We start from the raw sequence: 15,702 nt of genomic DNA, 5'->3' as shown, positions 1-15,702 counted from the left end.
TTTATAAATCTTTAACTGCTTGACAAAAATATGAGACTATGTCTGAATATATGACCTAATATTTTAAGAAACACTTTCATTTGAAGATCCCATAAAAATGATACAGTCTCTAAAAACTTTAATAAGCCTACGTAGCAGTGATTACTTTGATAAGTCTCAGAAATAGATTTCTCTGAAGAACATGATGCTATTGTAAATATAGCATGTTTGTTCAAATGGGCTAACAAATGTCAAAACGTTAAATGGGTATTTATTAAAAACAAACATGTGTGATCTACCAGGTAAGTAATAGTGGAGGTGGGAGGAGTGAGAGGAAGGGCTCCCCTTTCCAGTGGATAGAAGGCAAGAGCAGGCTTAGACCTCAGCAAAATCCTGAGGCCACTGGCCACGTGTCTGCTCTCTCCAGGGTCCATCATCTCTCCTCATGTTGCAAAAACTGTACTTTGTATTCAAATGGAGCTTCAAGCCCACAGATTCCAGACCCAGTTAGAGAAATTGCAGCAAAGTTCCTCCAGGTGTTTAAAATGTGCCATCCACTTAATTTGGGGATAGTAGGAGAGTATAAAATCCCCTGGGTTGGATGTCTAGAAACCAGGGTTCTGGCTCTAAGGTGGAGATTATCTGGGTAAACCACTGAACCTCTCTGGTCCATAGTATTTTTCATCTACAAAAGAAAGGTGTGAGGCCAGGTGACCTCAAAGATCCCAACTAACTCACAGAGCCTAAGATTCTGTTCATTTTGTCCCCATCTTACACTTCCCCATCTCAGTTAACACTTGAGCTAATAGGAGTGTAAGATGCTAGTCTCTGCACAGGCAAATATGTAATTTAAGAAAGGACTCTTGTTTTTTTTTTTTTTCTTTGCGGTACGCGGGCCTCTCACTGCTGTGTCCTCTCCCATTGCGGAGCACAGGCTCCAGACGCGCAGGCTCAGTGGCCATGGCTCACGGGCCCAGCCGCTCCCCCGCATGTGGGATCTTCCCGGACTGGGGCACAAACCCGTGTCCCCTGCATCGGCAGGCGGACTCTCAACCACCGCACCACCAGGGAAGCCCTAAGAAAGGACTCTTGAAGACCCTGAGAAAATTAATCTCTACCAATAGAATTTCAGACCTGAAAGCAGGATATAAGGAAATTCATTTTATTTTATTTTATATGCTGGGTGGAGGATTTTGGTGCCTTTCAAACCACGTTTTTAGAGGCCAGCTTCAGCTTGGATATACAGGTTGCTTTTACACATCCCTGAATCTTACTGAACTGTAATCCTTAGGGCTCTTAGGTCTCTGAGCAATCAAAGTAGCAACTAAGAGAATGAATAGAAGGTAGGACAGCCAGTTCTAGTATTCCTGTAGGCTGCAGTGTGAGGACGCATTATCTCCTACCCAGACATTAGACCATCTGCAGTGGCTACAATGTATTCGGCTCTAATTAACAGAATAGTCAACCACAGAAGCTTAAACCATAAGGAACAAGAAATTCAGAGCTAGCTCTTCCAGGGTGGTCAGCAGCTCAGTGGTTTCATCCAGAGAATTAACACCTGATGTTCACCAGATGTCTGCCAGGTTCGAGGCAGCCCAGCCTCACATACCAGCTTTATAAACAGGGAGGGATGAGTGGGCAAATTAACTTTCTTCTCCTGCATGCATCTCTTGTTCTTATCAGGAAAGAAAACCTCTCCCCCCACCCCACCCCCTGACTTCCTCTTATATTTCATTGGCCAGAACTAGATCACAGTTATTTTTCACAGTTCTAGAGGCCGGGAAGTCCAAGATCAAGGTACCAAATGAATGCAAAATCCTCAACAAAATACTAGCAAACCAAATTCAACAGCATTATATAAGGATCATACACCATGATCAAGTGGGATTTATCACTAGGATGCAATGATGAGTCAACGATCACAAATCAATAAAAGTGATATACCACATTAACAGAATAAAGGAGAAAAATCATGTGATCATCTCAATCAATGCAGAAAAGGCCTTTTTTTGTTTTAGATTTTTATTTTGTATTGGAGTATAGTTGATTTACAGTGTTGTGTGAAAGCATCTGTTTTACAAAGGCACTAATCCCATTCATGAGGGCTGTGCCTTCATATCCTAATTATCTCCCAGTGACCCTATTCCAAATACCATCACATTGGGGATTGGGGCTTCAACATATGAATCTGAGGGGAAACAAACATTCAGCGCCCACCAAAGGAGTTTTAACGTATTTTGTTTTCCGCTCTATTGCTTAGCTTATTGGGTTTCTCTTGCACTTCGGCTGAAAGTAGTCTCTGTGTTGAATAAGCAGCCAGATTATTCCCAGGGAAGTGATTGGGAAAATTTCCTCGGGAAGACTTTCTTGGCAGACAAACAAAATGCATCCTGTATGTTTCTGCAGCGGCCCGACAGAGAGCAGCACTGCACTGCTCACTCCCTCCTGGGGACGGAACTGCACCAATTGTCAAATTAATTTCTTTCTTGAAACGCACAACACAGTTCATTCTGAGCTTCTATCTATTCAAGAGTTTAGAGCTAGCACCTTAGACAAAGGGACTTTAATTGCATGCTGATAAAATGTCAAAACTATTGTGCATAAGGTAACTGCATTTAAAAAAAAAAAAATGCCTTCAGGATTACAAGAGAGATTTGCCCCTGTGAGTGAAATCTCATTTATAACTCATCAGAAAGTCTTCAACCTAGGAGCAAATTCTCCACTGTAAGCCATTAGACTGTATCTTTCTATCTTTCAAATTGCACAGTAATACAGTACACTAAAATGAGTAGTCGGCAAATTTGGTTAACCTATTTTTAACTGTGAAGGCCTTAATGATGAATAAGGGTCATTGTTTGGGAAAGTTGCTTATTTCACAGAACACAGCTGGTGTGCCTCATGTTAAACCATGAGGAGTATACCAGAAGGTCACCTTCTCTAACCATCTTTCTTTAAAAAGAAACACCCAAAGACAAGGCCATGGCTTGACTTTCAAGGTTATCCAATGAGATAAAGAGGTGCTCTAGGTTAAGTCAGAGATACTCAACCAAAGCATGGTACCACCACTGGTACCCAGACAATTGCTAACACTTAAAATACAGAATCATCTCCCCAAAGGGAAGTTTTTGTTTCTATTGGGGTAAGACACTTTCTTTGAGGGAGTGATTAATGAGAGGCAAGATATAAAAGGTCTAACGTGTTTGTCACTATCCTTGGTATTTAAGCGATAAGGCAAAAATGTGTATATATACATATACATACATACACATACGTAAAAGTAGATATTTCTATTTGAGGCGATAAAATGCCCTTCAGTCACCTAGCTTACTTTTCAGTCGAACTGACCCTTCTTAATTTCAACAAAAGAGTTCATATACATCTCAGTTCTAAAAAACCTATTCAACAAGTCTGAAGTTACAAAACAAACACAAACACCGCAGCATTCTCATTATCAAATCACAAGCCTTTTAGCTGCTGGAGTTCTTTCACTTGCAGCTTGTAGCTCTTGAAAACCTCTAATTCCTCTGTTACACTCTCCAGGGTACACAGACATTGCCTCATTAGTTTGGTTAATGGTGATTGCAAATGAACCCCTAGGTCACATAAGTATGCTCACCACTGCTTTAAAGAAACCCTGTGGCATGTCCTTGTATAGCTAATGACACTTCCTACTCACATGTGTGTGCTCCTAAGCTTGTCAGGAGTTGTAGCTAAGCAACTAGAAGCTAAGTTGTAACTGCCAATGCAAGATAAATGTTCAAATAAACTTCTTTATTGAAGTTTAGCATACTTGCAGAAAATTACAAAAATATTGAGTACAGGTCAATGAAAAATTACTATTACAGGACTTCCCTGGAGGTCCAGTGGTTAAGACTCCGTGCTTCCCATGCAAGGGGCAAAGGTTCAACCCCTGGTCAGGGAACTAAGATCCCACATGCCGTAGGGAATGGCCAGAAAAAAAAAAATTACTATCGGGAGGAGGGATAAACTAGCAATTTGGGATTAACATATACACACTACTATATCTAAAATAGATAACCAACAAGGACCTACTGTATAGCACAGGGAACTATACTCAATATTATGTAATAACCTATAAGGGAAAAGAATCTGAAAAAGAATATATATATATATATATATATATATATATATACACGAATCACTTTGCTATACACCTGAAATTAACACAGCATTGTAAATCAACTATACTTCAATAAAAAAATTTTTAAAAGAGTTCCCCAGCAACTAACAAAAAAAAGAATTACTCTCAAGGAAATTGATCAGAGAGAACTTTCGTGAAGGAGCTGGCAGCCTACAGTGAAATGCTTTACAGGAGGAGAGAGAGGCCAGTGAAGGGACTGCCATGAGACTGAAGTAAGACTGCTTGACACTCGTCCCCCAGAGACTGAAGAATATGGCAATTGGTACTTGATTCTCACCTGCGGGGATGTAAGGTGAGGGACTGGCTAGAGCTGCTAGAGCAAGAAAAGAGACATGCAGTGGAAGCAACACTCCCACCAATGGTAGGCAAGTGTGCTTGTTTCCCAAGGGCCAACTTGACATCACAGAGGGCCACCATGCTGTAATCATCTTCCTAAGACCCCAAAGGAACATCAGTTGGGATGAGGATGTCAACAAAAAATTAATCAATAGTCAATCTAAAAAAGAAATGGAAAATTTTATTCGAACTGACCTGAGGATTATAACCTAGAAGGTGGTCTCTCAGAGAGCTCGGAGAACTGCTCTGAAGAGGTAAGAGGGGAGGTTGGTATAAATGTGACTTTGGTGAAGGGGGTACATGCAACCAAGCATATATCTCGGTAGAAGGTCACTGCTACTCAGGAGGAACAAACATCTTAGTTGATGTCTTAGTGCTTTTCTAAGTACAGGAAGATGCAAGAATCCAGATTCATGAAAAATTTCTCCTGAAAATATCTCACTACCTGAGGGCCAGTTCTGTCAGTTTTCCTAGAACACAAAGTGTTTGAATTCTTGGGCAGGATTTTGGGTGACATGGAGAAGACTTTTAATTCAAGAGAGTGGCTAATGGTAGGTGACATCAAGTTCTCCCTGGAACTTCAAAGCAGGAAGATGAAAATGACAGCTTGGATACCTTAACCATCCTAAGAGTAGACAAAAGTATTTATTGAGTATAGTCTAGTCTAGGATTTCTCCACAAGATTCCTGAGCAGAAATAATCTACCTCACTGGTTATCATTTATCTACCTGGCCCTGTCACAACACACCTGGAGTCAAGGATTTCATTCCAGGGGCCTCACCTTTAGAGGCAAGTGGGCTCAAAGTAATATAAGAATTGTAAACAGGAGAGGGAGAAGATTCCAAGCCCTGATGCATGAGCAAGTGGAAGAAACCTGGGGTGTCAAGCCTGTAAGAGACTTAAGGGATGCATTTTGAGAGCTGTGGCCTGTCTCACAGTGGCAGTCATATGTGTGCTTCCAGATGGCACGCCAGCTACTATGAGTGTTAGAGGGTGGAGAGTTTTGTCTTAAGAACCTTTGTGTCAAATTGACCCCAAGTTATCTTTTAGGAGAGATGGTTATCCTTAGACCTAACGCGCGAGGCCATTCCCTTCTGGTGAGCTCCTCTCCCTTGAAATGTCCAGTGTCAAGGAGGGAATAATTCTTCAGACATGGAACTAGAATTCAAAGGTGGGATGAGAAGCAGACAAGGATGGAATTGCATATCTTAGGTTTTGTTCTCCTAGGTCTGCATCTCAAGAAAGAAAAGCATTCAGAATTGACTCCTGGGGAAGAATGGGAAGGATTCTGGCTTCTAATCCGTAGTGAGGTTGGCCAGAATGGAAGAAAGAAATCTTAACAAATCTAAGCAGGTCAAATAGAATTTGATTTACTGACTTCAAGTTCCTTTCAAGGCCCCCGAATTCCCATATTCCCTGTTAATATTACCAATTCGGAATTCCAAAGGAATATAGGGGTTTCTGGTCCCATGGCTCCTTGGTCTTTGGGGGTGAACGGTGGATAGTAGCAGAGCAGAGGCCCTGGAGTGTCAGAGAGCCGTATGTTTTTCTCATCTGCCACTCAACCAACTTCACGATGTCGCTACTGAGACCTGTGGGAAACAATTTTGAATTATAAGAACGCAAGACCAGAACTCTTTGGCAAGTAATATCTTAAATCTCATCTAAGAACTCCTGCCTCCCACTTCTTGTCCTTGTTTTTCACAGCATCTGTAGCATATTACAAGAACAGGCATGAAAAATAAACTACTTTTATGCCCTTTAGAAGAATCATTTCAAAACCTGTGTGGTAGATTGATGGCAGTGGTTTTATTTATTTACTTATTTTTTTACGGTACGCGGGCCTCTCACCGCTGCGGCCTCTCCGCGGCATGTGGGATCCTCCCGGACCGGGGCACGAACCCGCGTCCCCTGCATCGGCAGGCGGACTCTCAACCACTGCGCCACCAGGGAAGCCCCGATGGCAGTGATTTTAAACGGACGATCCACCCTCATCCACCTCGTCTTTTGCTGCAAGGGTGACCCACTGCTATTATCACAGGATCCTTGAGCTGTTTTATTTTAGTAATTTGTAGTGGTAATGAGTTTAAACTGATCCACTCAACACTCTCCTAATGAACACATATTGCAAGGCAGCCAGCTAAGCTTAGAAGTATAATCAATCCACGGAGGGGAGCAAATACCCACGGATAAAGAGACAATCATTATAAAGAATATTTATTGAATGGTTGGTATGTGCCAGGTGCCATTCTACTATTTTATTCACGTGTATAATCTCATTTCATCATCACAGTAGTCTAAGGAGATAAGAGCTATCATTTTCCCTCCTTGCTAGGGATGAGGAACCCAAGGTACAGAGAGGTCAAGTGACTATTCCAAAGCCAAACAGCTTGTAAGGGCTGCCATCTGGACGCTGCCCAGCCAGGCCTGTTATTTTGTATTCATTTGCACAGTAACATAATAATTCAGTGCTCCCAGTAACAGCACTTTCTGGACACAACCAATCTGCTCCAATATATGCAATTCTAAAATTTCCCCAAATACCTACATCTTCTGCCAAGCATTCAGCCTTTTGAAAACAAAGGAACAGAGCCAGGCGAGTCCGACTTAATGAAAATCTTGAGAATGAATTCAACGTTTCTCATTAATATTTCTGAGCATGCACTGATCTGTTTGACATCTTAAAATGACACTTGAAAGTATATGTCAAGAGCGAGTCTGTTATGCTATTTTTCTCTTTAAGATAAATGAAAAGTCCAGATATGTCAGTTGTGTGCTGTCATTAAGTTCACTATTCAATTTCCTCTGAAGACAATATGTTTTTCCTGCCTTATAACACCCACTCTTCATTGCTAGTTTCAATGTTGGCAACATTTACACCAAATACCACCAGTCTCATTGCTCTACCCACCCCTGAGATTTTATTCCTCCCAATTTGCCCCTCCCTCTGTCCATTTGACCCAGCTTGGGCCAGGAGAAAGGGTTTGGGCACATTTTAAATGAATTGGGACAAGTTATAGTTAAGAATCAGATTTCTGAAACAACAAAGTGGGCCTAAAAAAACAGGCCGATAGGGTCAGATTGCTACACTTAGGGCAGAGAGGTCTAGCTCTGAGAGAAATGGCAACTCGGCAGGCTTTAATGTCTGTAGGACCAAGGGTCCAAGTAAAACTAAAAATTATTCTTTATTGGGCTGGTCAAGATTTTCTCCGAGCTGTATTTCAGTCTGAGACTTTTCCTACCCAAACTTCCTTCCTTTCCTGTCTCCTTTCATCGGTGTTAGACCTACTTTGTGGTCTGAAGGCTTTTCCTGACCACTCTTCTCTCTCTTCCCTGTATCTTTCACAGGCATCTCCCCAAACAATCTTCTTGCTCTTCTGACTCTGTCTTGGCATTTGCTTCCTGGAAAACTCAAACTGGCAAAATATTATCCATTTAGTCAACAGTGCAAAGCATTGGTATTGCATTTTACTCATGTTACATCTAGGCCTACATACAAACAAATTTTAAAATAATACGAATTAATATTGCAAACTATTCCTCGGCCACCATAGGCGATTGCTGTGAACGCTGCGCTCTGGAACCACGGATTGGAACATGAGGAGAAGCAAGAACATGAACACGCGGCATTACTGGAAAATGATGTTTCATTGTGCGAGAATCTATTGCTTTCCGAGAGGATGCATTCAACAGTTAATTTGTCTTCTCTTTACTACACATTTCTGCCACTCAAATCCTCATGCCAAAGCAGCGTCCATCTCTAACGTCTGCTGTGGTAAAACACAGACCTTCAGGGCACTCAGCTACCAGCACCTGTTGTTTAAAAGCAATTTTGGCAAAAGTTGTGGATACGTGTTTCTCTGGGTTCTGAACAGTATTAGTCGCGAGAGTAGATGTGTAATGCTGCACGTTGTACTACGCCAGAGCCGAGCTCTGGATCCCAGTGACAGGATAGGGTGTGTTTTTAACGATCGTATGTTTTCTGTATCTGTGAAATACAGATGTCGAAAGCACAGGGCTCAGGACAGAAAAACCATCTTGCCTGGATCTAAGGATGGTCCTGATCCTTAAAAATGGCATCCAAAGGACGAAAAGAGGGAAGCAGCCACAGCAGCTCCTGAGCACAGGCGGAGAGCCTGGTAGTCAAAAGTTTCCAGCTGCACCTGCTCCTTAGCTTGCTCCAGGCTGTGGGAAAGCCAGGATAACAGGTACTTGGCAAAAATGTTTGCTGAGGGAATACTTGTGGAATCAATGAGCCCAGCCAGTGCAACAGTCCCCTTGACATGGTATCTTCTTCCATGTTCTTCTTAACACTTTTCCACTCTGTCAAAAACCTCCTACACACCCTCTTCCTATGTGAACTCCTTGCTATTTAAGACATAGAAAAGCAACTACACCCTAATACTTAGCACTAGCTGTATATTTGAAAGGCAGACTAATCAGAGTTCAATTAGACCTAAAATGAAGATTATTCTATACTCTAAAAGTTCTTAAAAGTAAAATTCTATATTTATTTTGGTTTCATCATAAACATTCCACTACAAGCCAAGATGGAATAACGGGGACCATATTTATTCTCTCACCTTAAACAGCTAGAAAAATGGACAAAATATATGAAACAACTATTTTCACACATTGGAGAAAAGGCAGAGCAGATCTACCATCTCTGAAAGAAAGGAAATAAATAAGGTCAGCCCTACAATTGTACCAGTTTACTGCCTGGAGGTAGTTTCCAGGCTGCAGTACAAAAGCAGGGAACCCAAAGGGACCACAGAAGTCTTGCTGAGTTGAAAGGCAGATATTGGCTAAGGCAAGTAGAATTTCCAAGACAAATTACCAGAAAGGAGGGAGCTCCTGAGAAAGAGAGAGCTCTGGAGATCTGCAGAGAAACACCCTCAAGTATTTGGCTGAGCTCTACTGTTTGCTGTGTGAAAGAAAACTACCCAAGGCCAGGAAAAGACCCACTGAAAAAGCGAAGGCATAACAATTCCCAGAGATCACACAGGGCTGGGAATGGTTTGTGTTGCACAAGCCTGGGTGGAAAGGTTTTTAATACGTGGGGCATTATGAAGAATTATCAAAACTGTGCCACCTTAGTGGGAGGGCTAAATTATTTCCTGACTGAAGGCAGCTCAGGACTTGCCCTGACAAAACTTAAAGGCAAAAGTTGAAAGGATCCAACGGACTCCAAGTAACTTAACTGTGTGCCGAAACAAAATCCAACACAATTTAAAGGAATACAACAAAACCAAACATTCAGAGATGTAAAATTCACAGTGTCCAACATCTAACCATAAATCACCATGCATGCAAAGAGGCAGGAAATATTATCTATAACCAAGAGAAATTTTGATTAAAAAAACATAGAACCAGAAATGAAAAACATGATGGAATTAGCAAGGATGTTGAAACAGTTATTATAAATATGGTCTATATTCAAGAAGGTAGAGGAAAACAGGACCATTATGAGGAGAGAAATGGGAGGTTTTTAAAAGACCTAACTGGTGCTTTTAGAGATGAACAATACAATGTCTGGATAGAAGATATACTAAATGAAATTAATGACAGGTATGATGCTGCAGAAGAAAAGATAACTGAACTTGAAGAAATAGCAGTAAAACTATCCATGGTAAGCAGAATTCTAAGATGTCCCCCCAAGATTTTGTGCCCTGGGTATACACCCCCAACATAATCCACAAGACTATGAACATGATAGATTCCACCCTGGTGATTGTTATATCCGAGGACACTGATGATGTTAAGAAAGAGGGATTATCCAGGTAGGCCTGAGCTGAGCACCTCAGCCCTTTGAAAGCACAGAGCTTCTCTGGGTGACCACAGAGAGGAAGTCAGGGATCAAAATCAGGAGAAGTACTCAAAGTACTGCTGCTGACTTGATAATGGAGAAACCCATGTGGAAAGGAAAGTGGGCAGCCTCCATTTGCAAAGACCAGCAATGTGCTGAGAAGCAGCAAGGAAATGGGGACCTCAATTCTATAACCCCAAGAAAATGAACCAGTCAACAACCAGTGAATCTGGAAGAGGACGCTGAGCCTCAGGTGAGAACCTCATCCCCAGTCAACCCTTTGATTTCAGCCTTGTGAGATCTTAAGGAGAGAATCCAAACATACTGTGCCAGACTTCTGACCTACAGAACTGTGAGTTAATAAACGGGTGTTATTTTAAGTCTCAAACTTTGTGGTAATTTGTTACACAGCAATAGAAAACTTACCCATGAAGCAGAGAGAGAAAAGACTAACATACATGTGCACACACACACAGCATCAGTGACTAAGCAATATCAAGGATTGTAATACCTGTGTAGTTGGAATCCCAGAAGAAAGGGGGAGGGGAGATAGTTGAAGATACAATGGCTGAAAATTTTCCAAATTTGATGAAAACTATAAATCCACAGATCCAAACATCTCAACAAACTCCAAGCAGAACATACATTAAAAAAAAAGCCAAATTATGAAACATGTACAGAGAACAAAGATAAGAATGAGAGCAAACTTTTCATCAGAAACTATGCTGGCTAGAAGAGACTGGTACAATATCTTTAAAACATTGAAAGAAAAAATTGTTGTGCTAGAATGCTTTACTCAAAGAAAATATCAGATAAATAAAAACTGAGAAAATTCATGCCAGAGGACCTGCGCTATAAGAAATATTAAATGAAGCTCTTCAGGCAAAGAAAATGATATTCGTTGGTTTTATCATAATGTATCTTCTGCTAATTGATAGAAGTGCCTAGAGATTAAAGTCATGAACACACAAACACACATTTGTCTTATGTTTAGGAAGAATATATGACATTTAGCCCAGTCATGTCAAATATACAATAAGCCAAATTCTTACCAAGTAAAATGTACTTTCTGTTCATTAATTTTAAAAAAATGAGAGGAGTAGAAATTAGTTCATTATTTAATTTACTGAAGGAGAATTTACTAGATGAACTGTAATGAACCTATAAAAAATACCTCCATAAAACTTTAGCTGACATTAAGCACGTTCTAGGAAATTATCAGCAGATACCTAACTTCACAGAGCCTCATTTCAATAACAAATGTTCAACATTAGCTACTATGTAAAAGCAAAATAATTTTAAAAAATGAAGGCCATCTGCCAAACTATTATTTCAAAATTATAAAACTCCAATGCCATTGCTGTAGGAAGCCTCTATGAAAATCCCTAACGATTCCCACTATCTAATGTTCATGCCCTTGTGTACTCCCTCCAGTCCTGTGGACTGGACTTATTGGCTCATTTCTAATGAATGAAATATGGCAGAAGTGATAACATGTTACTTTGGGGATTAAATTATAAAAGACTAGCTTCTGGTTCTCTCTCTCACTGGTCCCATGAAAAGCCAGTTGCCATGTCATGAGGCAGCCCCATGGAAAGGCCCTAATGGCAAGTGATTGAGGCCTGTCAATGACCGTGTGAGTGAGCTTTAGGGTGGACCCCAGCACTGCCACCAGCTGAGCTGTTAGATGAGATCACAACCCCAGCTGATAGCTTGATTGCAAACTCCTGATAGACATGCAGCCAGAGGCACCCAACTATGCTGTGCTCGAATTCCTGACCCGCAGGAATACTTTTAAGTCTCTAAGGATTGGGGTGATTTGTTACACAGCAGAGGATAACTAATACAGCTATTATTCAGCAGTTTCAGTATCTTATTCATAAAGAAATCCTGAAGACACTTTCTACATAATATATGAGGCAATCATTCTACTTGCTACTTTGTGTATGATGGTATTTTCATGGATTGGTAAACAAGTCAGCATGTGGCAAGCTATCACATGGAGACTCAAAATCTGTAATAATTTGGCACCACGATCTATTCAACTATTGTCACCAATGAGCAATGTGGTAAGAGGACAGAATTTACCAGGAACCAAAGTAACTCTGGCATTATCCAACTCTTGTTACTGTTTTATAACCTTAGAGAATTATTAGGTTCTTTTAAAAGTGTTCCAGAGAGATATCTTTAATTGCTGATGCTAGGTTCAAATTAAACAACTTTCTACCCACACAAATGGGTAGAATTCATGATGACTCACTAATTCTCCCACTGAACAGAGCTGCACACAACCTTTTGGCCATCTGGCTAAGATAGATCTTTGGGACTAATAACCTAGGACTCTCTAGGACCTAATATTACATCAGACTAATACATATAACTCCTGTTGGCTAAACAGTAACATCTGGGCTGGAGCCATGACACAAAGAAGATGATGATTAAAATAACACTGGTGGAGCAGTCTAAAGTTGATAATATTATTTGTCATTCACAGTTTCATTTGTTTCTCACCAACAATCTTACATACTAGATACCATTTTTATTATAAGCCCCTTTCACCATGCTACATTCTTTGTCATGTATCTAAGACAAGGTTTGATAACTCTAGAATTCAAAGACAATTTGCCACAAACAGAGTAGTTGTTGATCCCTTAAGCCATGAAATGCCTGCACAAGAAGTAAATAGATCCATCATAATGAGAAAAATCCTGATACCCTACCCACTTCCCAACCTACCTTTGGCTGGACTTTGAAATTGTTTCTATTCCACATCGCTTAAGGTTTTTTTTTTTTTTTTTTTGGTTGCTTTACGCTGACTTAATGAGCCAAATTCTTTGAGCCAACAACTACCTTCCCTACCAGCCCCCAAAACAAAATTGACTGTATTTGCTATGGGAAAAGGCAGTCCAAAGACAAGGTAATGAGTGCCTACTGTGGGATTTTCATCTCCTACAGAAATTTATGGCCCCATTCACCACAGCATCATATGCCTCCTAGAAAAAGAAGCAATGGGTAGTTTATTCCTGTCTAGAAATTGATGTGTAGCCAGGGGTAACATGTGCACATTCACATCTGCCTAAAGCAGGGTGTAAAATGTGCCCATGCATCAAAGATCCCCTAGAATTTTTAAATCACAGAAAGTCAGAACTAGCTGCAGGAGGCAGGCTTTTGCAGCCAGGCTGCACTTTGCTGAAATATGTGCCTTGACCTGTCACTCTTCCATCTCCCAGACTGGATGTTCTCTATAGGCCCTTTGGACTCTAATGTTGTAAGATCTGTGGAGTTGAGCTGAGTTGGTTTAAGAAACCTTCCTAAGCTGTGCTAGCCGTGTGTTGGATCCTTGATGTCATCTAATATTTTTCATGGGTGATTTGGATTAGAAGACACAGTACATCATGGAAGGATATTACAGCATAGCTATGACTGGTAAAGAGTCATCAAAAGTTGGAAAAATTTTTGAATGAAAAAGAAAACAAGTTACACGATAACATGTTTGGCAAAGACCACTAGTGGTGTCCCAATTTCCATTCTCCCCTATTTCCTTTATATTAGAACTCCTGGTTTTATGCTGGGCACACTGCCATCTGAAGCAAAGATATTCCTCAATAGCTCACCAGTAGATATGGTCATATATCTCAGTTCTGGCCAATGAGATATAAGTATCGATATAACTGTTATGTGCAACATCTGAAAAACGTCCTGCTGGCTGGAATGCAGACAAGATGACTGGAGCACAAGTAGCCATCCTGAACCATGAAGTGGAACTTGTATGCCGAGGATGGTGGAACCACAAGATAAAGGGACCTTAATCCTTAAACCATGAGTGCTATCTATACCAGCCCTGAACTATCTCCAAACTTCATTTATGTGATAGAGAAATAAACTGCTACCTTGTTTATGTTACTACCATTTTTGATTTTCTGTCACTTACAGCAGAAATAATCTTGCTGAAAAAGCAGAAATATGTGTATCCCATTTTAATAAACGTATGTAGGTGTGTATGCATGTATGTGTGGATGTGTGTGTGTGTGTGCTGTATCCAGCCACCCAGCATCCATTCTCCCATTTTAATATCATTCTGATTTCCCTTTAGTGAAGTGTCCCTCTCTTGCTGTGTGATGCCATGGTGGATGGTCAAGACTAGATGCCTAGCCTCCCTTTAAATGACCCAAGGGGGTCCCAGAGGCTCTGTTCAGTGAGGCTTCTTCTCACTGCCCTGTTTCAGTGGGAGGCAAGGTAGAGATTCTTGAAGCTCTATCCTAAACACTCTCCACGCTGTTCGCCCACAAAGGAGTTTAATCTCCACATCTGCTTCTGCTACATCTACAAACAGGTGATTCACAAAATACATCTCCAGCCTGAACCTGTCCTTTGAATTCTGCATGGATGTATCAGTCAGGACTCTGGCAGAAATGAATAATACCCTCAGATTGGTGCAACTTGAGTGGGTGGACAGACTATAGGGAAATTGTCAGAGGTAGCACAGTATTCTGAAAGAAGCAAGGGCACAGCCAGACCCTGGAGAGAGAGGGCTTGGTGGAGAAGGCTGTCCGACAAGAGCTGTGATCTTTGGTTCAGGGTTGCAGCCAGCCCACAGCAACTCTGCAGGGAAGAAGCCAGGAAAATAAAGACCCACTTCACTCCTTTTCCTCCTCTGATCTCCTGCCATTGCTCTCCATTGAACCGACCCAATCTGAAGCCAAAAGCAAAGGGAGTTGGCTGCTGCAGTTCAGCCTCCCAGGACAGCAGGCAGGGTAGAGAGGAGGCTGGAAATGCAGATAGAAAAGCTGCAGCACAACCTATGTATCCTGTTGCCTACTTCACATCTTTTCATGTATCAAGGCACCTCAAATTCAGCATGCACCAAACCAAACCATCCATCTAACCCCTCCCAAGATTTAGCCAGCCTGGTCCTCTTTCATGTTCCTAATCTTAGGAAATGGCACCATTAGCAATGTATTTATGGAAGCCAGAAACGTGGAGATCATTCCTGGTCCCTTTCTTTCCCTCTCCACCCATAGTCAGTCTATCATCAAGTCCAATCAGTTTTTTTTTTTCTTTTCTTTTTTTTTGCGCACTTTGCAGGGTCTTAGTTCCCCAACCAGGGATCGAACCCAGGCCCCCACAGTGAAAGCACCAAGTCCTAACCACTGGACCACCAGGGAATTTCCCACAACTAGTTTTATACAACTTAAATTCAGCAAAAGAAAACAAAACAAAAACCACTCTCTCCTGGTACTTTGATTTTTGAGGGGAGATGGGCAAGCAAGGAAGGCAGGCCAGGCCAGGACCTCTAGATCTCTGTCCATTATAAGCCCTGTTCTTCAGCTTCTCTTCAATCTCAGGAGACACCTATATTCTTCTGGTAGAGTCTCTTTTTGCTTAATCTATCGAGAGGTGGTTTCTGCTACTCGAACAA

At 41.3% G+C, this 15,702-nt stretch overlaps 1 long non-coding RNA gene across 2 annotated transcripts in view; it reads right to left on the bottom strand.

The window, feature by feature from the left end:
• Positions 1-15,702, bottom strand: part of LOC307191343 — a 34,431-nt gene that overhangs the window by 7,103 nt on the left and 11,626 nt on the right. For both annotated transcript variants that reach the window (XR_013829709.1, XR_013829710.1), the window contains exon 6: positions 5,907-6,069. This is a non-coding gene — a long non-coding RNA (uncharacterized lncRNA). The remainder of the gene's footprint in view (positions 1-5,906; positions 6,070-15,702) is intronic.

The sequence above is a fragment of the Stenella coeruleoalba genome, assembly GCF_951394435.1.
Source record: "Stenella coeruleoalba genome assembly, chromosome: 9".
NCBI lineage: Eukaryota > Metazoa > Chordata > Mammalia > Artiodactyla > Delphinidae > Stenella > Stenella coeruleoalba.
Note: the sequence above shows the minus strand (reverse complement) of the source record. Positions and strands in the feature narration are given on the sequence as shown.